General features: G+C 37.2%; 1 protein-coding gene across 6 annotated transcripts in view; it reads right to left on the bottom strand.

Annotated features, from left to right (window-relative positions):
• The window catches only part of LOC150091241 (RNA-binding motif, single-stranded-interacting protein 2-like), a 662,097-nt gene that overhangs the window by 210,494 nt on the left and 429,632 nt on the right, over positions 1-21,971 (bottom strand). The gene's annotated exons all lie outside the window — the stretch shown is intronic.

Genomic DNA, 21,971 nt, shown 5'->3' with positions numbered 1-21,971 from the left:
ATGAAATTACCTGGAACTACTGCTATGCTGACCTTGCACTTGAAACAAATGAAAACCATTGCAAACAACGGTGTTCATTTGATGCTAGCATAGCTCCTATATAAAGATTGTTTTTGACAGTTCTTGGTCAAATAATTGATTGTGTAATTGAAAAGATGAAGTATCCAGCACAAATTCAGAACAATCACAGTGGTTCTAGAATGTTATCTTATTTAACTCAGAAATTAATTCAGTATCTGTGTTAATACTCATCCTAGCCTGGTAAGAAAGCTTTACAACCCAATATGAATTGTCTATCACTGGCACTCATCATAGCAATAAAATTACCCAAACTGAGTCATTTTGCCATAATTAAAAAAATAATAATAAATGAATAAAAATAAATAAATAATAATAATAAAAAAACACTGTATTAAGTTTTTATTCATGATTTAGTTTGTAGTGCTGTACATAATAAAAAGCAGTTATGGATGGCAAAACCAATGGTGTGTCAGTTAGGTGCAACGTAAGCATTGAGAAAACAAAAATCAGAGTAGGTGTGTGTTATAGGCTAAATGACTGTTGTGAGTATAAAGAACAGCTATAGCTATACATACAAACAGAAAGCAGGCCAGTAAATCTGAATGTCTTATAATGAGGGATTATAATTTTCCATTAATTGATTCGAACAACTTTGGGATTGGTCACTTGCACAGTAACAGTTTTCTGGATTTATGGATGACTTGTTGTTTGTTTGTTATTTGGTTTTTAGGAGCATTAGCAACTAAGGCCACATTGCTCCGGGATATGCGGTGGTCATTCCATGACCTTTCCGCATCCTCCGCATTTGGTGGTGACGGGCTCGAACCCCGGTCTAATCAAGAAGCGTGTGCTACGCACTGCTGCTCCTTCCCACCTGGCTACGGAGGCGCCAATATGGATGACTTAACTAAATCAACAGATTAGAGAGGTAACAAGAGGAAGAAATACAGTTGATCTCATTATCAGCAGCAATTCTTCAATATTAAGAAGCAGCAAGTGAAAGACTGTGATCACAGTGTAGCATACTGATGTGGGATACACTTAAAGACATAACTACCGTCAAGGGTAAGAGCGCTTACTTTCCTTAAGGATGACTACAGCAGTCTCATACACTTTTTAAATCCTACGCAAGACGGCCAACTTATTATACCAATTAAGAGATACTGTTCAAGGCTTATAACTAAATAGATGACAGATGAACTGATAAGTGGAAGAGAAGTAAAATGCATGGTATGCATATAAATTATAAAATGATATAGAGGCCTATAGTGGATATAAACTAGTCTGGAATCAAGTGACAAAGCAGGTTAGACAAGATAATGCAGATTATGAGAATTTCCTGACAAAAAACAGCAGCAAGCACTCATTACTTAGGTAAAAATTACAGGAAAGGAAGGAGAAGAAGAATAACACTGCTCCACTAGATACAAGTAGCTAGATATATACATAGATACTTTCCATCTACAAGTAGTGGCTTCTGCTGCGATTTTAATACCACTTCTCCGAAAACGTAGCAAAAGCCATCAGGCTTATTTCTGCAAGAATGTGATATTTTTTCATGTATGGTTGAGGTACATGCACATGAGAACAATTACGAAATTGTACATTTTTCATTCTAATTAAAACACAGTACATGATTTACACTAACGCAAAGATAGAGCTAGTAAGTTTATATTTTGTATTTATTTCAATGTATGTGTTACAATTAGCAGTGTATGTCTGGCTATGAAGCTAATGTGAGGCAAAGTTAGGAAGGTACTTAAGATAATAATACTCCTGCCCTTGTATTGCATTAATAGCTCAGAGTGCTGAAGACTTTTAGGGGTAGGAAAGTGAAAAGAATATGACTGAAGAATATAAAACTGGTGCTCAGGTAATACAGGGGTGCAAGTTCCCGTCAACATTAACAACGGCCCTGGACTGAGAGGTTACTGCAATTTGGAAGTAGTTGTATCTCTGTATATCAACTGAAATGCTATGTTAAGGTAAAAATTACAGGAAAGGAAGGAGAAGAAGAAGAATAACACTGCTCCACTAGATACAAATAGCTAGACTTAATCTTATACTTAAATTAAAACTCAAGCTTTTAAACTTTTAAAATAAAATTAAATGATAAACATTAAGAATTAAAAATTAAAAAATTGGTAGGCAACTGGCAGATATACGTGAAACGGTATCTCTTCACCTTTTCACTATTTCAGCGAATTGTGCTTAAATAGTCCATATTTGCCACCATAATTTATATGCATGGGATGCATATAAATTATCAAGCAACTCAGAAGCCTATGGCAGATATAAGCTAGTCTGTAATCAGGTCACAAAGGAGGTTAGGCAGGCGAAGGCAGATTACGAGAAATATTTGGCATAAGATGTTAAGAAAAACAACAAGGATTTCTTTACTTATATAAACCCTAAAAGGAAGGGGATAAACCTGATTGGTCCACTTGCCATCGATGGTTCGAATGTTGATGATCCTGCTCAGATAGCAAACAAACTGAATGAGTATTTTGCATCTACATTCACACACGAGGAGTTCTTAAGGTTTGAAAATGCCAGAAGGTTATCAAATTGTATCAGGGTGCTTAATGATTTTGTAATAATTGAGAACAAAGTGGAAGAGAAATTATTGAAGTTAAACATAAGAAAGGCACCTGGGGTGGATGGGATCTATCCAATTATATTAAAGGAGGCAGCAAAGGAAGTAAGCAAACCATTAGCCATAATTATGAAGCATCCTTGGACTCAGGGGAGGTCCCCACGGACTGGAGATGTGCAAATGTGTCCTCAATTCACAAAGAGGGCGATTGAAGGGTGACACGAGTAATTACAGACCACTTAGTTTGACATCTCTTCTGGGTAAAATAATGGAGTCACTGGTTAAAGATGCATTGCACGATCATCTGGACAAGACTGCAGCAATAATTCAGACACAGCATGGGTTTGTTAAGGAAAAGTCTTGTCTGACAAATTTGATAGGATATTATGATGTGGTTACAAAGGAACTGGATGCAAAAAATAATTTTGATATCATATATTTGGATTTCAGGAAAGCTTTTGACACTATTGCGCATGGAAGACTATTGTACAAATTGGAGCAGAATGGTATTAAGGGTAAGTTGCTACAATGGATAAAAGGATGGTTGAGTGGGAGAAGACAGAGGCTGGTAATTGATGGGTGCTGCTCTTCGTGTACTAATGTTATTAGTGGAGTCCCACAGGGTTCGGTGTTGGGTCCTCTGTTGTTTTGTATATTTATCAATGATATCGATGAAGGTATATAAGGCTTAGTGTCGAAGTTCGCAGATGATACAAACGTTGGCAGGGTTGTTAATGACAGTAATGGCAGTATGCTACTGCAACAGGATCTAGAAAATTTGGGCAGATGGGCTAAGAAGTGGCAAATGAAGTTTAACCTTGACAAATGCAAAGTACAGCATATGGGTAGAAGTAACCCCAGAGAAACGTAACAACTGTGTGGTACTACTTTTTTTTTTTTTTTTTGGTAGTTGTTGGTGCATAGGCTTTGTGGCCATAATGCACCTCCCAAGGTTTTTGCAGTACTTTGATCCAAGCCCCAGGCGGGAATCGAACCCACGACCTTTGGGTTGCCAGGCAGGCACTATACCCACCCGGCTGTGTGGTACTACATTTAAGGTGGTAGAAAATGAAAAAGACCTGGGAGTAATTGTGCAGTCAGATATGAAGTTTTCTGAGCAATGCAGACAGGCAAACAGGGCAGGTCATGGGGTTTTGTCACTGATATATAGGAATTTTGCTAGCAGGGAAAAGGAGGTGATTGTCCCTCTGTATAAGGCAATGGTCGGGCCACGGCTTGAGTACTGCGTACAGGTCTGGAGGCCTCATTTTAGGAATGATGTAGATTGGCTTGAGCGTGTACAGAGAAGGGCAACAAGATTGGTGAGGGGAATGAAGGGATCCTCTTACCAAGAGAGGCTTAAGTTCTGCAAATTGCAGTGGCTGGAGACTAGGCACCTGCACGGTGATCTGATTGAGGTGTATAAGGCCTTGAATAGGTTGAGCACGCTAAATTCTGATGGGATCCTTCCACTTGTTCAGATTACGAACCTAAGGGGGTATAAATTCAAATTAAGAAAAGACAGATGTAGACAGATGTGCGGAAATTTGCCTTTAGCCAGCGGGTGGTTAATTGCTGGAACAAACTTCCATCTATCGTGGAAGTTGATAGGTTGAATAAATTTAAGGAGGAACTGGACATGCATTTGTAGGGAATGGTGCGATTTTTTTTTTTTTTTTTTTTTTGCTGATGCTGCATAAGCTGATACACTTGCTTGCTTGCATCACATGCCACTACTACTATTAACATTTCAATGGTCTCCTGTACATATAATTGTGGGCTGAGGCCAAATATTTTTCTAATGTACAGGAAACTATAGCATCTATATTAAGTTACGTGTACTTTTGAGCTGTTGACAAATGCTGCTAGTTAGAAATTAACAATTACTAATATTATAAAGCTGCAAGGAATTGGACCATAAGAGGTCGCCACCTATGCCAACGACTAGGGTGGCAAACTCAATCTCTCACTTTTTGGTTCTGTCGGTCATGTACGGTTCGGTTAGTCCTTGCAGCAACTTTATATTCCTTCGCGATCGGTAATTGTTAAAAGCTTAAAAGTACAGGTAACTTAACGTAGATGCCAGCTTCCTGTACATTAGAAAAAATTTTCTTTTTAAAAAATTTTTGGCCTCAACACACAAAATTATATGTACAGGAGACTATTGAAATGTTAATGGTGGCATATATGGACTATTTCAGCACAATTCAATGCAACAGGGAAACGGTATGGCATCCTGAAGAGATACAATTTCACATATATATACCAGTCGCCTTCTAATTTTTAATTCTTAATGTTTATTGTTTAATTTTATTTTAAAAGTTAAAAGCTTTAGTTTTAATTTAAGTATAAGGGTAGACATTAACACAGTATTTTGTTGATATATAGAGATACAAAGACCTCCACTTGCAAATTGCAGTAACCTACCCAGTCCAGGGCCGTTACTAGTATAGATGGGAACTTGCGCCCCTGGATTACGTGAGCACCAGCTTTATATTCTTCAATCATATTCTTTTCACTTTCCTACCCCAAAAATTCTTCAACACTGAGCTATTAGTGCAATACAAGGGCAGGATGTCTATTACTATCCTAAGTATCTTCCTAACTTCGTCTCCCATTAGCTAAATAACCAAACATTGACTGCTAATTGTAACACATGCATTTAAATAAATACAATATATATATATATATATATATATATATATATATATAAATATGTTGTATATAGCAATTAATATTGAAGACAATACCAAGACAGATTTATAAAAAATGCAAGGGATATTATGTTTTGTTTGTTTGTTTGGTTTTTAGGAGCATTAGCAACTAAGGCCATATTGCTCCGGGATACGCGGTGACCTTTCCGCATCCTCCGTATTTGGTGGTGACGGGCTCGAACCCCGGTCTAATCAAGAAGCGTGTGCTATGCACTGCTGCTCTTTCCCACCTGGCTATGGAGGCGCCTATGCAAGGGATAACGTAAGGTTAGTAGATAGGGAGAAGAAAGGAGCGGAAAAAAAAGGAGGAAAGAAGAGAATATAAATTAAAATATATATATATACAAAACTTATTGCTTACCCACACTTATTTACCCACAATCTAGGTGCCTTCGTCTGGGACCAACCACCCAGACTGAAGGCAAAAAACAACAAGGAGTTATCTGGTTCTGTAATGATCAGTATCTGCTAAGTCATATGAAATAATAATAATAAATATAGAGATTAAGTAATCTGAATCTACACCAATAAAAGGTAGTTAAAAATTTAGAATCAAAAGAAAGTTGAGTTAATATGCATGTGGTGACCCCTGTGTAATGGAAGTAAATAGCCAATTAGTTAAAATTAAGTTAACGCAAAGGGAAACATGTGGTTAGTAATATGAATAAAAACTAATGGAATAGGAATAATAGTACCTGAACTCCAGGAAGGCTAATATATAGCAGTACAAATAAGTAGTTTCTCCTACATCCTCAGATTACCCTAATAATTTCAGAGAAATAAGAACAAAGTGTAGGACAGCTTAAAGATGATGCAAGATATAAGTTGTAGCTTGGGTAAGTCCGGAATCGCAAATCCGTTCCTACAGTAGGACTCTGAGCTGAATTTGCACTTCACCTTAGCATTAACTTAAGTATATACAGTGTTATTATAAAATAAAATAAAATAAAATAAATGATACACTATAATTTGTAGGCCAGTGGGTACAAGTTTTCTAAGCCGTAAGTCACCAAGAAAGCAAAGCGTATCCTATGTACATAATATACATGGCTCTAAATCCGTAAATTATGGTAATTATATTGGAGCAATGGGTTCAGGAAATTATTATTTATCAACTTATTGTACAATGCTATTATGTCTGCTGCACAGAGTGTATTTTTATTGCAAATAGAAGCAATCCTCAAGCATTGGGATAAAATGATATTTGCATGCACTGATTTCAATATATTAGATCTCCAGTTTGTACGGAAGAATACATTGAAATGAAATGAGTCTCTTTTATTATATATGTTTACATCTACATCTATATTTTACATCTACATTCGTATTTCTATATGAAGATCCAGGTAATTTGCTTTAGTATCAGAACTATTAATTGTTTCCTTCTGGATATAATCTGCTATAATCCTGAATGAAATGTGGAAAATTAAACAAACATAGACCATCTAGGTATCTGAACATAAGTACGTTATCTTGGAATGTTCTTTCTGTTGAATATAGATAGAGGTTTACAATTATGCAGGATGCTGGACTTCCCATAGAAATGCCATTCACTTGAAAGTATAATGAAGTTCCGTCATAAACATAATTATTAAAAATACATAAGTTTATTAAAGTATCCCAGTAGGTTGAATCAAAGTTTATGGCATTTTTATGTTCCAAATATAGCTTTTGGAGAACATCTTTTAAATTGTTAAGATTGATACTAGTGAATAAACTGTTAAAGTCAAATGTTTGAATTTGCTGAATATTGTTATTTTTTATTGCATTTATAATCGGTAAATTGTTATTTATGATAGTTTTTTATTTACATTATTTAATACAGTTTTAAGTAACTTTTCTAATGTTTTACCTGGAATTTTAGCATAACTATCTCTACATGATGTTATGAATCTAACTGCAATAGGTGATTTATGAAATCTGGTTATACCCTATATAAACGGATATTTTAGGTTATTGTAGTTTAAATGTAATTTTTTATGCAATGCTAATAGTTTTTGGTGTATTACATTAGGGGAAGATGATACGTATTTGTATGTGTTACTAGACTGCAGTTCATTTTTAATAATTTCTATGTAATATGACTTACATATAATTGCAAGCAGCTTTATCAACCAGAGTAATTACAAAATGTTTATGTATTTCTTTGAGCTGATTATTTATTAATTTTGTATTATTTTGATTATCCGGTCTGAATTTCAAGTGGTTATATTTGTTAAATATGATATGTAGTATTGTGAACAGCACATGTGGTATGCCAACAGGTATGTTATATTTGTATGCAGAATTAAAAAACTTATATCAAGATTTTAATAAATCTTGATATAAGTTTTTTAAAAGTTGATTTATTAACAGGTAGATTGGGCCGAAACTTAAAACCCGAGTGATAAAATATCTCTAAGCTCAGAATATGGGATTATATTTAAGTCAGCAGATATGATGTGGTTATGATTAGGATCTACATATCTAAGAAAAGAAGGCTTGTAGTAAACACATTTTTTTGTTACTTGTTGGCACATCAACTTCTATGGCCATAATGAACCTCCCAAAGTTTTTGCATTTTACTGTGACCCAAGCCCGAGGAGGGGTTTGAACCCGCGACCTTTGGGTTACCAGGCAGGCAGGCAGGCACTTTACCCACCTGGTTAGACCAGTCAGCCAAACACATATATCCTATCCAATGTTAATATTGTGGAGTTTGGTAGCTATTATTTTATAGTTTCATGCTTTTAGACCAAATGATTTAGCATATCTAAATACGATATTAATATGTAAGTTATTGATAGGTAACAAGCCATTACGTAAGCTAATAGTTCTATGCATATCCAAATTATCCATCATTTTATATTGAAAATATAAGACAAGTATAGAGTTTTCTGGTTGCTTGTTAATATTCAAAATATTAATTCTGAATTTAACAATGTCTAGTATAATGAGCATAACGTAACAAGATCCAAAACCATAATTGTTAGCTTTCTTGCTTAAGACTTTGAGTGCACTAATTTTAATACTGAAGAGTGTATTATGTATGTCTCATATTTTAAATAAATCTATGAAATCCCCTAACTGTTCTCAGTTGATCTTAACTGTTTTAGATTTAGTATATTTTCTTTTGCATTTAGATTTATGTAGTTTGGCAATTTGATTTCTACTGCTTGGATTCTGTGATATTTTTTTTTATTAATCTTCCATGTCTCAATTAGTATTTCGTACTAAAATTGTTTTTCGAAAGCGGGATTTGCATTGAATACAGAAGTCGAACAACGACTGGACGAACAAGATGAACTGCCCCTTTCACAAATGAAAAACTACTGGACATTATTAGAATTGTCTGGAAACATTGAAAATGAAATAACACTGGATAGTTATGTTTATGTAGATCACAGCAGAACATCTAAATGAAGATGAAATACTGCTGAACAGTGTTAGACATGACCATGATCACGAAGAAATTAACGATGATGCTGAAGACGCATCAGAACAACCCGCAGAAAAGCCAACTCGCAAAGAAATGATTAACGCTTTTAAAACGGTTCGTATGGGTCTAAGATTTTGTGAAAATGTTCCTGATAATGTTTTTAATGCACTGAACAAATGTGAGGTTTTTTTTGAGAATCAGACAATTTTTTTAATTGTACTGTGCAAACGAAAATTACAGATGATTTTTTTAAATTTGTGATACTTACCGGCGAAAATTGTGTAAACGTGATTTAAATAACTATGTTTTTGAAATAAAATACATTAAAAAAATAAATGTAGATTTGTTTTCATTTTCTAATTAGATAATTTCTAATAAAAAAAGATATTCTCTGTATAACGAAATTTCTCTATAACGAATTTTTTCGCTGGATTTATCGAATTCGTTATAGGGAAGTTCGACTGTATTTGTCAGCAATTTCTTTTTTTGTCTCGCATTTTCCCTCAATTTCGACTACTAGATCGGGTACCTTGATCGACGCTGACTTCTAGAGACATAAGATTCGTTGCAATTGCAAGTATCTTACTTTACTTATCATAAATGCATTGCTTCTTGTCTCCCAGCTGAAATAGTGGAAATTTATGAATAATCAATAAAATATACAGTAATACACCGAAGTTACGCGATAGGTGGGTCCGACGAAAATCGCGCAAGTCGAATTCGCATAAGTCAGGGTACAACTTTGCATAGTTGGGACCAAGGACTAACAAAAACACTAGTTTGGAAGAAAAATATTAATAAAATTGCAGTTCTTTATACATATTAATACAAAATATGTACACTTGGTCGTCGACTTACGACCTATGTGACTTACGACCGGCCGCACTTACGACCACAAAAAAAAAAATAATAAAATAAATAATAAATCATAGTTACATGTATCACAAAAATAGTAAAAAATCCATTATTTAAACAATATAACAATTGATTAATTTTAAACTAAACTAATTATAACATTATGTATGTCATAGTACACTGCAAAAATTCAAAATGAATGTTTATGCAATCTTCAGAATCAGTCACATTGGGATAATTATAAGTACCTTCCTAATCGACACGCCCTACCCCCACTCTCCTAAAACATGCTATGCTACTTAAGTTAAAAATAAATTTTATATGTACAGTATTGCCTGGCGATATTTGTAGGCAATAAATTGTTTATGCGATAAACTGACGCGGCGGTAAACTGCTAGCGATTAATTGCTGGCGGTAAATTGCGAGCAATAAAATTTCTTAGACTCCTCTGTCACATACACTCAGTCGCTTTCAAGCATCTGTTGTGTGTGGTGTATTAATTCAAATTCTATTGAAATACTGTACCCATAAAATGTTTAGTAAAAGGAAAATGCCTTCATCTACATATATGCCAGCTAAGAAGTTAAGGAAAACTATTGATTTACAGCGTAAAATGAAAGTTATCCAGCAGTATGAAGGTGGAAAGAAAGTGAATACGATAGCCCGCAACTTGAAGTTATCACATTCCATGGTATCGACGATACTTAAGGACAAAGAAAGAATTCGGGAAGCTGTGAAAGGTTCTGCACCTATTAAGTGTACAATTTTAACCAAACAACTACAGGGACCCATCCATGAAATGGAGAAATTGTTGTTTATATGGATGGAAGATTTAATACAAAAAAATACACCCATGAGCCTTCACACAGTGCAAGCAAAGGCTAGAAGTTTGTTTCAGAGTTTAAAATCACGTGCCGGAGACGATTACGCACAAGATTTTCAGGCTAGTACTGGGTGGTTTAAGCGTTTTAAAAAAAGATTTGCTTTGCATAATGTACATGTCACAGGAGAAGCAGGAAGTGCAGATGAAGATGGAGCCAAAAAATTCGTTGATAGTTTCGACTCTTTAATCAAAGAAGAAGGTTATCTACTGGAACAAATATTCAACGTAGATGAAACCGGCTTGCAATGGAAACGCATGCCTAATCGTACGTACATACACCAAGAAGCAAAAAGGATGCCAGGATTCAAAGCTTTTAAGGATCGATTAACTTTGTTGCTTGGTGGGAATGCCGCGGGTTTTAAGCTGAAGCCTTTTCTCATTTATCAGTCAGAAAACCCTCGTGCATTTAAGCACATCAACAAGCACACACTGCCCATTTACTACCGTTCAAACCGTAAAGCTTGGATGACTCAAGCACTGTTCGAAGACTCGTTCATGAACTGCTTCATTCCCCAAGCTTGTGAATATTGTGCGGAGAAAGGTATCCCTTTCAAGATTTTATTGGTTATAGACAATGCTCCTGGCCACCCCCCTCATCTGGATGACCTTCATCATGATGTTAGAGTGGTTTTTATGCCACCTAACACAACCGCTCTTATTCAACCCATGGATCAGGGTGCTATTTCAGCATTCAAGGCTCACTATCTCAGAACGACATTCGCACAAGCCATCGATGCGATAGATTCTGATGCTGATTTATCTTTGCGAGACTTTTGGAAGCAGTACAACATTCTTCAGTGTGTCAAGAATATTTCGACTGCATGGGAATGTGTATCAAAGAATTGTATGTCGGGAATTTGGAAAAAGTGTCTAAAATGTTATGCGAATACTACATTTGAAGGATCTGAAAAAGGAGAGGAGCTGGAAGTGATTACAGAAAAAATAGTTAAACTTGCAAAAAATCTTAAATTAGAATGTGAAATAGAAGACGTAGAGGAGTTGCTAGCCTGTGAGACAAAAGAACTTTCGGATGAAGAGTTGATTGAATTGGAAGCACAGAGAGTGGCACAAGAAAAAGCGAGGGAGGAAGAAGAGAAAGAAGAAGAGAAGCCAGAAAAGAAATTCACTGCAAAGGGTTTATCAGATTCTTTTTCGCAACTAAATAAAGCTCTCGCCAGTTTCGAAGCAATGGACGCTAATGTCGAACGATTTACAAAGGTTGAACGTATCATTCAAGACGCTGTGCGTTGCTATCATGAGATATATGAAGAAAAAAAGAAACAAACTGTTCAAACAAAACTCAGCATGTTCCTCATCAAGAAAACATCTCCTACCTCAACTCAAGAAAATGACCCTGATGATCCACAACCCAGCACAAGCAAAGATTAAAAATTTGATTTTGTAAATTTCATTTGTATTAATTTTTACATTAATTTTAGATTGTATTTTTGTGTTTACAGTACATTATGTACAGTATTATTTTTCAAATTATGACAATACTGTATATGTAATTATAGATCGTAGTTTTGTATTTTTTATAAACAGTATGAATAATAAACCAATTAAAATGTACAGAGCGTTTGAATTTAACCTCCTAGAGAGAGACCTTTTATCTTTTAAAGATAAAAGCATTATTGTATTTAAAATGAAAAATAAAAGATGATAAAAATTTAAAAGATTATAAAAACAAATTATAAAAAGATTAGAAAGGTTAAAAAATACTGTTAATAAATATATGGCCGACATACGACCAGATCGACTTACGACCTGTCAGTCAGAACAGAAGTCGGTCGTAAGTCGACGACCAACTGTATTAAAAAAACAAATGACTTACGTAAAAAAGTTATTTCGATGTCTTCATAAAATCTAACAAATTCGTCTGACGACACAGCGCCTTCTTTTTTGCACGCAGAATTTCGTCGTAGCAAGCTAATAATTTTTTTATTCCTTGCTTTGTAGCTATAACGCGTTCTTTGTTGGAGTCTATGTTTTCTAAAATTTTTAAGCCCTTTACAATTGAGCCCTTTTCAATTTTCAACCTGTCAAGTTTGCAATTGTCATGTCTTTTCGCCGTTGCTTCATTTAGGCCTGTAGCACGTGCAACATCACATGGTCTTTCATTTCGCTCAAAGCGTTTCACAATTTCATATTTTTTCTCTATCGCCAGAGGCGGACTGGCCATAAGCCTTACCGGGGAAACCCCGGTGGCCGGTGTGATTTTGGCCATAAACCATAGTATGAGGCCACTATAAATTTTCCCAGGTAAGAATTTTTGATCCAGTCCGCCTCTGTTTATCAATAATTGCTTTTCTTTTTCTTTTTCTCTCTGAATCTGCAGTGTCTTCACCAGGACGCTTCCTTTTAACACTTTTAATTAGGTATTTTACTCATTTTTAGGGAATAAAGCACAATTACAAAACGAGGAGGCACGCTTGATACGCATAAACAAAGCTGCGCACATGTAGCAACTGAATAAACAACACCACAAAGGCAGAGATACACTATTAACACCTCACATTTCTAGGGGTTACTACCATAAAACAATAAAAATCCAGTTGCGTTTCTGCTAGTGAAATCTGTTATAAACTGGTAGTAAACTCGATCTAATTGCATTTGCGATTATACCGATAGCTGGAATTGTGTTGGTTTTTACGTTATTATGGTGAAATGTGTTTCCCCTTCATTGATATAAAAAACATAAAAGCAGCAAAGTTGAATTTTGTTCATCTTTCGCTCTCATTCTCCGCCGTCGCACAGTATATCGATAACATATGAAAAACGACCTTGAAGATAGTGGGTGGTAGCGTTGCCAAACGAAAAAATCAAGAACCGCGTAACTCCGAGTTCGCGTAAGTCGGGGTATTACTGTATACAATAAAAAAGCTCTTTTGTTTTGTAATCAATATATACAAATCAAAATACCTAAAAGAAATGCAAAGGATGTTTCACATAAAACCATCTACCACGTGAAGTGACCATTTGAGTTTTACTTCTCCTCAACCGAGTAAAACTCATTGGACACAAAAAAAGCCGTTACGGAAGCGAGGTTATTTGCAGCTTCCGCCAGAGGAAAATTATCCTAACTTGTATTGTTGCAATAATACTTGTCTGATTGGAATAATACGAGAATTTATAATCAAATACTTGTATTATATTCTTTGCATCCAGTTCCTTTCTGATTACAACATAGTATCCAATCAAATTGGTCAGACAAGACCCTTAACAAAACCATGCTGTGTCCGAGCTACAACTGAAGTCTTGTCTAAATGATTCTGCAGTGCTTCTTTAACCAGTGTTTGCATTAATTTCCCAGGAACAGAAGTTAAACTAACAGGTCTGTAATTACCTGTGTCTCCCTTTGATACTCCTTTGTAGATTGGGGTCATATTTGCACATCTTCAGTCCATGGATACCTCCCCTGAGTCCAAGGAAGCTCTCATGATTATGGCTAAGGGTTTGCTTACTTCCTTTTCTGCCTCCATTAATATAAATGACTTTAATATAAATTTAACATAAATGGATAGATTCCATCCACCCCAGGTGCCTTATGTTTATCTTCAACAATTTCTCCTCCACTCTACTCTTAGTTATTACAAGACTATCTAGCTTACTGCCAGAGTGCAATATACCTCTGGCATTCCCCTCCCTCGTGTGAATGTAGATATAAAATATTCATTTAGTTTTTTAGCTACCTGAGCAGGATCATCAACAGTTGAACCAACAATATTAAGTGGACCAATCTGATTCATCCCCTTCCTTCTAGAGTTTACACAAATAAAGAACTCTTTGCTGTTTTTCTTTGCATCCCTTGCCAAAGATTTCTCGTAATCTGCCTTCGCCTGCCTAACCTCCTTTGTAACTTGGTTACAGATCAACTTATATCATAAGCTTCTGTGTCACGTGTTAATTTAGATGTATCCCATGCATTTTTCTTCTCTGCCATGTCTCATTAGTTCTCACCTTTACGAAAGCAATAACCCTTCCCTTTACCCCCGATGGTAGTTACCTCTTTGAGTAAATCCCACTTCAGCACACTGATCACTGCCACCTAGTGTTTCCTTTATCTGCAGATTCTTAATGCATGAAGAATCACTACTGATAATCAAATCAAGAGTATTACTCCCTCTAGTTGCCTCCCGAACATGCTGATGTAGAAAACAATCATCCAATAAATTCACAAAAGCTTCGCTAGTGTGTGAGTGACCAATCCACAAATTTCAGTCAATATCTGGGAAATTAAAATCCCCCATTATAACACTCTCTGATGTACTTGGCCCACTCTATTTCCCTGTACAGTTTCTTATTATACTCATCAGAGTCATTAGGCCTATAACGCACTCCTACGCTCAATTTTGATCTCCCAATGCTTGTGTCACACCAAACTGACTCAACACAGCACTGTCCAGCAATGTCGACTGGCTTCACTTCCTTGGATTTTATGTGTTTCTTAACTAATAGCATAACCCCTCCTCCCTTCCTATCCTGTCTATCCTTTCTGTAGAAGTTGTACTCCCCAAATTCCAGTTCTGCATTCCTTATATCTGTGTGACACCATGTCTCTGATATCCCAACAATATCCACCTTTGATGCTTTGAGCAATACCTCAAATTCATCAAATTTATTTATCAAATTCCTAGTATTAAGGTTGGAGGAAGTTGTTCTGTGATTGAATTTACTTTTATGGCAAAAAGATGCAACAATTAAAATGGATCCCTGCAGTTCTTTCTTGGCTTAGCAAAAGTAGGAATGGTTTCCTTGCCCCAGGCATTCAGAAACTGCTTTTCAATGAAGATTCTATTATGTAAAAAGAGGTGATCCAGAGATTTTTTGAGAAAGGTGCTTAATCATTTCATAATGGATGCCGAGTTCCCAAGTTAAGTGCTGCATTTCATAATGCAGCACTTGACTTGGGGAGGAATATAGTTCTTTTTAACTCCTGCATAATGAATGATCCATTGTAGGGATAAAGGCCCTTTGATGTGAAATTAAGTGCTTGTTTTTCAGATTTATGTTTCTAGACCACGAACTCTGGGGAATAAGATAATAATGCAGAGATGTTAGCAAATGTTTCCCAAAGAGCAATTGCAGTTGGTTGTGCAAGTGTATCCATTATATCCTAGGCTTAAGGGCAAGATGTATATTTTCCAGATTTTATCCCAGACCACATTAGCACCAGTGGACTGAGTAATAGATGATATAAAATGGATCCATGGTTCCATTTAACTCTGATGACAAATGTAGCATGCTTTGGCTCATGACCATTTAAATCTATTAGATTGGGCATGGCCGGAATATCTTCCAAGCTTTTGAGCCTTTTTTGCTGCTGTGCATTCTGAATTCCACCATGGTTTGGGAAAAGGGTGGAAACCAAGCATATATTTTTATTTTCAGAATGGCAGTTGCAGCTGCTTGGATGATATTTTCTGTGACGTATATGATAGGCTCCTGACCGACTGCCAGATGTCGAAAGGCATTTCATTTGGCCCGATCATATTCCACCGCTGTAACCAAAAAGGAAGACAGTCTCCTGCTGTATAAGCAGGTTATCACGGGGAAGTGATCACTGGGTTGTCATATGGGTTACCCTCCGCTTCCCAAGTGAGTGAAGGGAGTAGAAAAGGGGAGCAGATAGAAAGATCAGTGGAAGAAAACGTACAGGTAGACACGTGGAAGGTGTTAGGTCCTACATTTAGAAGGGAGAAGTCATTGAGCATATGCTCTATGACTCGTTCCCTTCCACTAATGTCAACACTACCCCACAGGGTGGTATATCCATTGAAATTCCCAAGTAGGACAGGGGAAGGCAACTACCCAATAAGATCCTCAAAGCCTGTCTAGGAGATTTCAGCCCAAGGTGGCAGGTAAATAGAACAGACTGTTAATAAAAACCTAACCAAAAGGTGAATTGCTACCACTTCTAAGTTAGTGGAAAGCAAAACTGGGTCTGATTGTCCACAACGCCTCCATGGACAGGTCCATCCCCAGTTCTTTCTCCTGTAAACTAAAACAAACTGGATCATGATAATTCCATAGTAGGAATTTAGCTTGGTGGGTCCATCAGGTGGCTTCCAAAGTCTGAGGGCTTACTTTTCTCAATCTTGGATTTATCACTTTTGGGGAAGTACGGACACTGTCCTGTGTCCATGTCCTTCTCCACAAAAAGCTGCAAGACTGAATCATTTGGATTTGGCACATCGACATTTTTTTTTTTTTTTTTTTTTTTGAGAACTAGAAGGTACTTCAGGCTTCTTCTCTCCATCAATTTCTTTTATTATTGGTGTAGTATTTGGAAGTACAGATATAGGAGTGACAACTAAGTGATCCTTCTGTGCAGTTTTTATTGAGCTTTATAGGTAGTGTGCGATGGGAGTGAATGACTCCCATCACACACTACCTATTGGTGTGATGGCCATTTTGGTCTAAGTTCCTATGGAATATATCCCCACTACCTTCTGAGCAGAGGTGGGTTTATTTACAAATCTCACCACTTTTCTTGCTTCTGGTATGATATAATCAGCTCTACCTCAAGTATTTATATTTCCTTTTCTTCCTTCCACCTCTGGCATGTTCTTGGGTTTGCAGGGTATTTTCCTTGGCAGTTGATGCAGTTGGGTTTGGTAGCTGAACACAATGTAGTTCCATGGTACTTGGCAGAACATCAAGCACATGCAAGGGCTCCATGGCAGCCCATTTGCAAATCAGCATTTAGCATTAGCATTAGTAGAGACATATGATGCAAGAAAGCAAGCTTATTCAGCATCAGCCAAAAAAAAACACACCACTCCCATTTCATCCCTCCGTTCGCTCGAAATACCTGTCCAGTTGAGCCTTAAATTTGTTTAGGCTATCAACTTCAACAACAAGTGATGGAAGTCAGTTCCACCAACCAACCACCCGCTGGCCAAAGGCAAATTTCCGCACATCTATCCGACATCGTCCTTCCTCAATTTGAATTTATGCCCTCTCAGGTGATTTTTCTGAGCAAGATGAAGAATCCCATTGGCATTGAGGATGCTCAAACCATTCAAAGCCTTATACACCTCTATCAGATCACCTCGCCGGTGCCTAGTCTCCAGACTCTGTAATTTGCAAAACTTAAGCCTTTCTTCGTAAGAGCAACCCTTTGTTCCATTCACTAATCTTGTTGCCCTTCTCTGTACCCATTCCAGCAGCTCTACATCCTTCTTGAAATGAGGCCTCCAGACCTGTATACAGTACTCAAGATGTGGCCTAACCATTGCCTTATACAAGGGAATAATCACCTCCTTATCCCTGTTAGAAAAATTCCTGTATATCATTGACAAGACACCATGAGCTACTCTTGCAGCTCGTCTGCACTGCTCAGAGAACTTCATATCTGCCTGCACAATTACCCCCAGGTCCTTTTCATTCTCCACCACTGTCAGTGTCGTACCGCAGAGTTGATACGTTGCTCTGGGGTTACTGTTTCCCATATGTAGTACTTTACATTTGTCAATGTTAAACTTCATTTGCCACCTCTCAGCCCATCTGTTCAACCTTTCCAGATCCTGTTGCAGCAGCATAGCGTCAGTGGTGTCCTTAACAACCCTGCCAACCTTTGTATCATCTGCAAACTTGGACATTAAACTTGATATCCCATTATGAATATCATTCATAAACACCGAAAACAACAACGGACCCAACACTGAACCCTGAGGAACTCCACTAATAACATTAGTCCACGTTGAGCAGTGTCCATTGATTACCACTCTCTGTCTACTGCCACTCAACCATCCCCTTATCCATAGCAGCAATTTGCCTCCAATGCCACACTGCTCCAATGTCTATATTTCCGGCACTCAAGTACCTTAAGGTATTTGGAACATACGGAAGCAAAAGACAATTATATAGCCAGCTTTGATCTCATTAGAAATTGGTGAATCGAATGTCAGGATGTGTCTAGTGGAAACAAGTTCCCATCCCTAAGCACAAATATTTGTTTCACAGCTGTCACTACTTGGGGTTTTAATTAAGAACATATTTCCTCATTGGTCACTTCCATGAGATCCCATTCTGTGATGACACCATGGGATGAATTCAACATAATGTGATCGAAATAGATGTGGCTTGAACAAGCTGTTTTCAGTGTCTGTCATGACTAGTCATCACTATAAGGATGTCACCTGACTGATGTCATTTTACTGATTTAGAAGAACCTGACAATCCTTCCGAACAGTTCTGGATAAAGAAGAGCAACAAATTTCCTATAGATTTTTCACTTATAGAGTATATTATCAGGTAATGAGGTGTTGGACCTGATATTGTTTGTTTCAGTTTTGTATTTTTGCTGAAGTGACAATTAGCAGGATCGTCTAATTTTTCAGAGAGGAACAACGTTGGGTCCCAGAAGAAATAACTTTATCAGGATTCATGGATTTTTGTATGTATGTTCAGCACCACCAGTCACTATACATGTGTTGCCGGTCCAAATCCTGTCTCTCAGACAGTGAGGGTAGGAGCAGGGCACTGACACGGTTGACCTTTGCAGGCAAACCCCCAACAGCCAATTGACCCTGGTCAAGCCATCCAGGACTACATGTATTGTTGAAGCTGGGCCGCGCAAACACCAGGATTTCCCCTTTCAAATTTCCATGGGTCGCAGTGTGACAAACACCAGATTCCTATGATTTTAGCCAAGAACCTAGGCTGTAGGCTTTGGATCCCAGCGATGCTAAATCTTGAGGTCCAGTAGTGTGACTAAAGGAAAATTGATATGTGATTAAAGAAATTGGGCTGAATAGTCTTTTGCTGTAACCTTTCGAGGAGTACTTGAATATAGTAGATACCTATATTTTTTTTTTTTTTTTTTTTTTTGATTTGGTAGTTGTTGGCGCATCGGCTTCCGTGGCCATATTGCACCTCCCAAGGTTTTTGCAGTACTTTGATCCAAGCCCGAGGCGGGAATCGAACCCGCGACCTTTGGGTTGCCGGGCAGGTACTTTACCCACTCGGCTAGCCCGGTCGGCAGATACCTATATAGCACATAATCCAATTCTGTTAATGTGAGTGCCCCTCACCATGTACATGTGAGGTGCTCACACCCACTAGGATGGTAACTCCACCGCGAGCAGGCCCATTCCTGGTTCTGTCTTTACATATTATGCTGACGTAAGTACGGTCTTTTGCCTTTAGATATGTGTCCTGCAAACAAAGGCACATTGGCTGCTTGTGTATATGGAGAAGGGCCTTTATGTTATCAACATTCTGTTTGAATCCACGGCAATTCCCCTGTATAAATTTGGCCATTATTTGGGCTTTGTGTCTCCGTGAGATGGTTTCCAAAGTGCTGAGGGCTTTGCTTTCTCAGTCTTGATTTTACCTTTCTTGGTGAAGTATGGACAATGCCCACTGTCCATATCTTTATCCACAAAATGTTCCAAGACCGCATCATATGTTTCTTTTACCTCTACCTCCATTGTTTGCATTTGTTGCAGACAGGGAGTCTGGTTTTTCTTTAATTTCCTCAGTATTATTTTGTTTTGTTAGAGCTGCAGCATTAAGTGGTATTGATATTGGAGTGGCAGTTAACTGAGTATTTTTGTACCAGCTTTTGAGTGTTCAGTAAGTGGCATGTAATGGGAGCAAATGATTCTTTTTGTGGGATTGTCATATCAGTTTGAGTCCCAACAAACAGCTTCCCCATTCTGAGCATACGTGGGCTGTTGCTACTAATTGGCATTCCCGTTTTTTCTGACCTCCTGATATGGAATATTCAGCTCTATTTTGTGTCACTGTATTTGCTTTTCTTGTTTCCGTCACCAGCATGCCCTTGGGTTTGCACAGTGCTCAACTTCACAGTTGCCACAAATAGATTTGGTCGCTAAACATGCATTAGTTTCATGGTCTTTTGCACTCCACCAAGCACAAACAGGCCACAGCAAATGTCGGTACAATCAGTCCTCGTATAACACATGTTTACACTACAGGAATTCAATTACACGATTTTTAAATAGGGTAACAATGTCACATATAACACAAACCGAATTCGCTTATGCAAGATTCGGCTTTGTGTTTACAAGAAATGGCAGTAAAACAGGCAGAATCACAACACTTACTACAGTATTCACTCAGTTGCTACGTTATTTACACGTGCTGCTTTGTTTGTGTATCAAATGTGTCTCCTCACTTTTTGTTCTTTTTATATTGTAATCATGCTTTATTCCCTAAAAACGAATAAAATATTTGAAAACGGTGTGAAAAACAGGCATACTTATGAAGATACTTCAGGTTCAAAGAGAAAAAGAAAAGCAGGTAAGGTGAAGAAAGCCAACACGAGAACTACGGCAAACTATGGGCACTCATAGGACCACTATTGCAGTTTCACCTTGCATTCTCAATAAACAGACTGTGTGTGTTATCGGTAGTGGCAACAGAAGTTGAGAATGATATACTGATTGCAGTGTCTGTGTGACAGACGAAATTAGGAAACCTTATTTCCTAACTTAACTTTTAAGGTTTAGTTAGGAAATAACATAACATAACCCTACCACTGAGAACAATTAGAAGGAATGCAGAGAAAATAAAAGCAATTTTTATAGCAGGAACAACTCAAAGTGTAACAAAATGCATTAGATCAAGACAAAGAATTGGAAGAGATGGAATGTCTGTTATCTTTTTGGATAGGCAAAACAAAGAAGAGATCAGGAACAAGTTTGCTTATAATAAAAGCAAAAGAATCAGCAATATTTTATTACAATTATTTGTTTGGTAACGTTTTGGTTATAAACGTGTGTTCAATCTTGGGTGGTCACAGCACGTAACCATATTTTCCCCATAAGGCCTGTTATTTATATTGCATGATTTTGCATTGCATGAGAGTTTCTAGGAACACAACTACCGTGTTATACGAGGAGTGACTGTATTTCTGGCATTTGAAACATTGCAGTGGTTGTGGAATATATGGCGTTACTGTGCAATTTATGTACCTGGCTGTTATAAAATTAGGTGATGTTGGAATATTAATTGTAAGGATAATGTATTAACTTCCCATCCCTATGCATAGAAATTCTTTTAGTGTTATTAAATTTGGTTCAGTTCCCAGGCTCCCCACATATGTTGGAGCCCAAATGGGATACCCACTTGGGCTCCACATATGTTGGATGTATTTATTGCTATGTATTTGCCAAGCAATAAATCCACTATGTATTTACTGCCTGGCAAGCAATAAATGCGTTCAGCAGTGGGGTGTCAGAGCTAAGCGGACAACTATACCTCCATGTGGCTTCAGTTCACAATTAATTCAAAGTCAGTCTTTGTGTCCGTTAGAATGTTTAGAGTGTTAGCTAATGTGTCGTTATATGATAAATCAGGTTTTAAATAATATGAATAGAGAAACTGACACCTATGCCATCAAATGCAGCTTTGCATTGACTGGGACCTGAGCAATTTGGTTTACTGCATTTGTAGAGCATGGTTTATCACAGAAGAAAATTTGTCTCTGTTGATGTTTTAAACATGGAATAA

The sequence above is a fragment of the Mastigoproctus giganteus genome, chromosome 1 (genome assembly GCF_048544385.1).
Source record: "Mastigoproctus giganteus isolate SK-2022 chromosome 1, ASM4854438v1, whole genome shotgun sequence".
Taxonomy (NCBI): Eukaryota; Metazoa; Arthropoda; class Arachnida; order Uropygi; family Thelyphonidae; genus Mastigoproctus; species Mastigoproctus giganteus.
The sequence above is the reverse complement of the archived record's forward strand: the minus strand, read 5'-3'. Positions and strand labels throughout refer to the sequence as shown.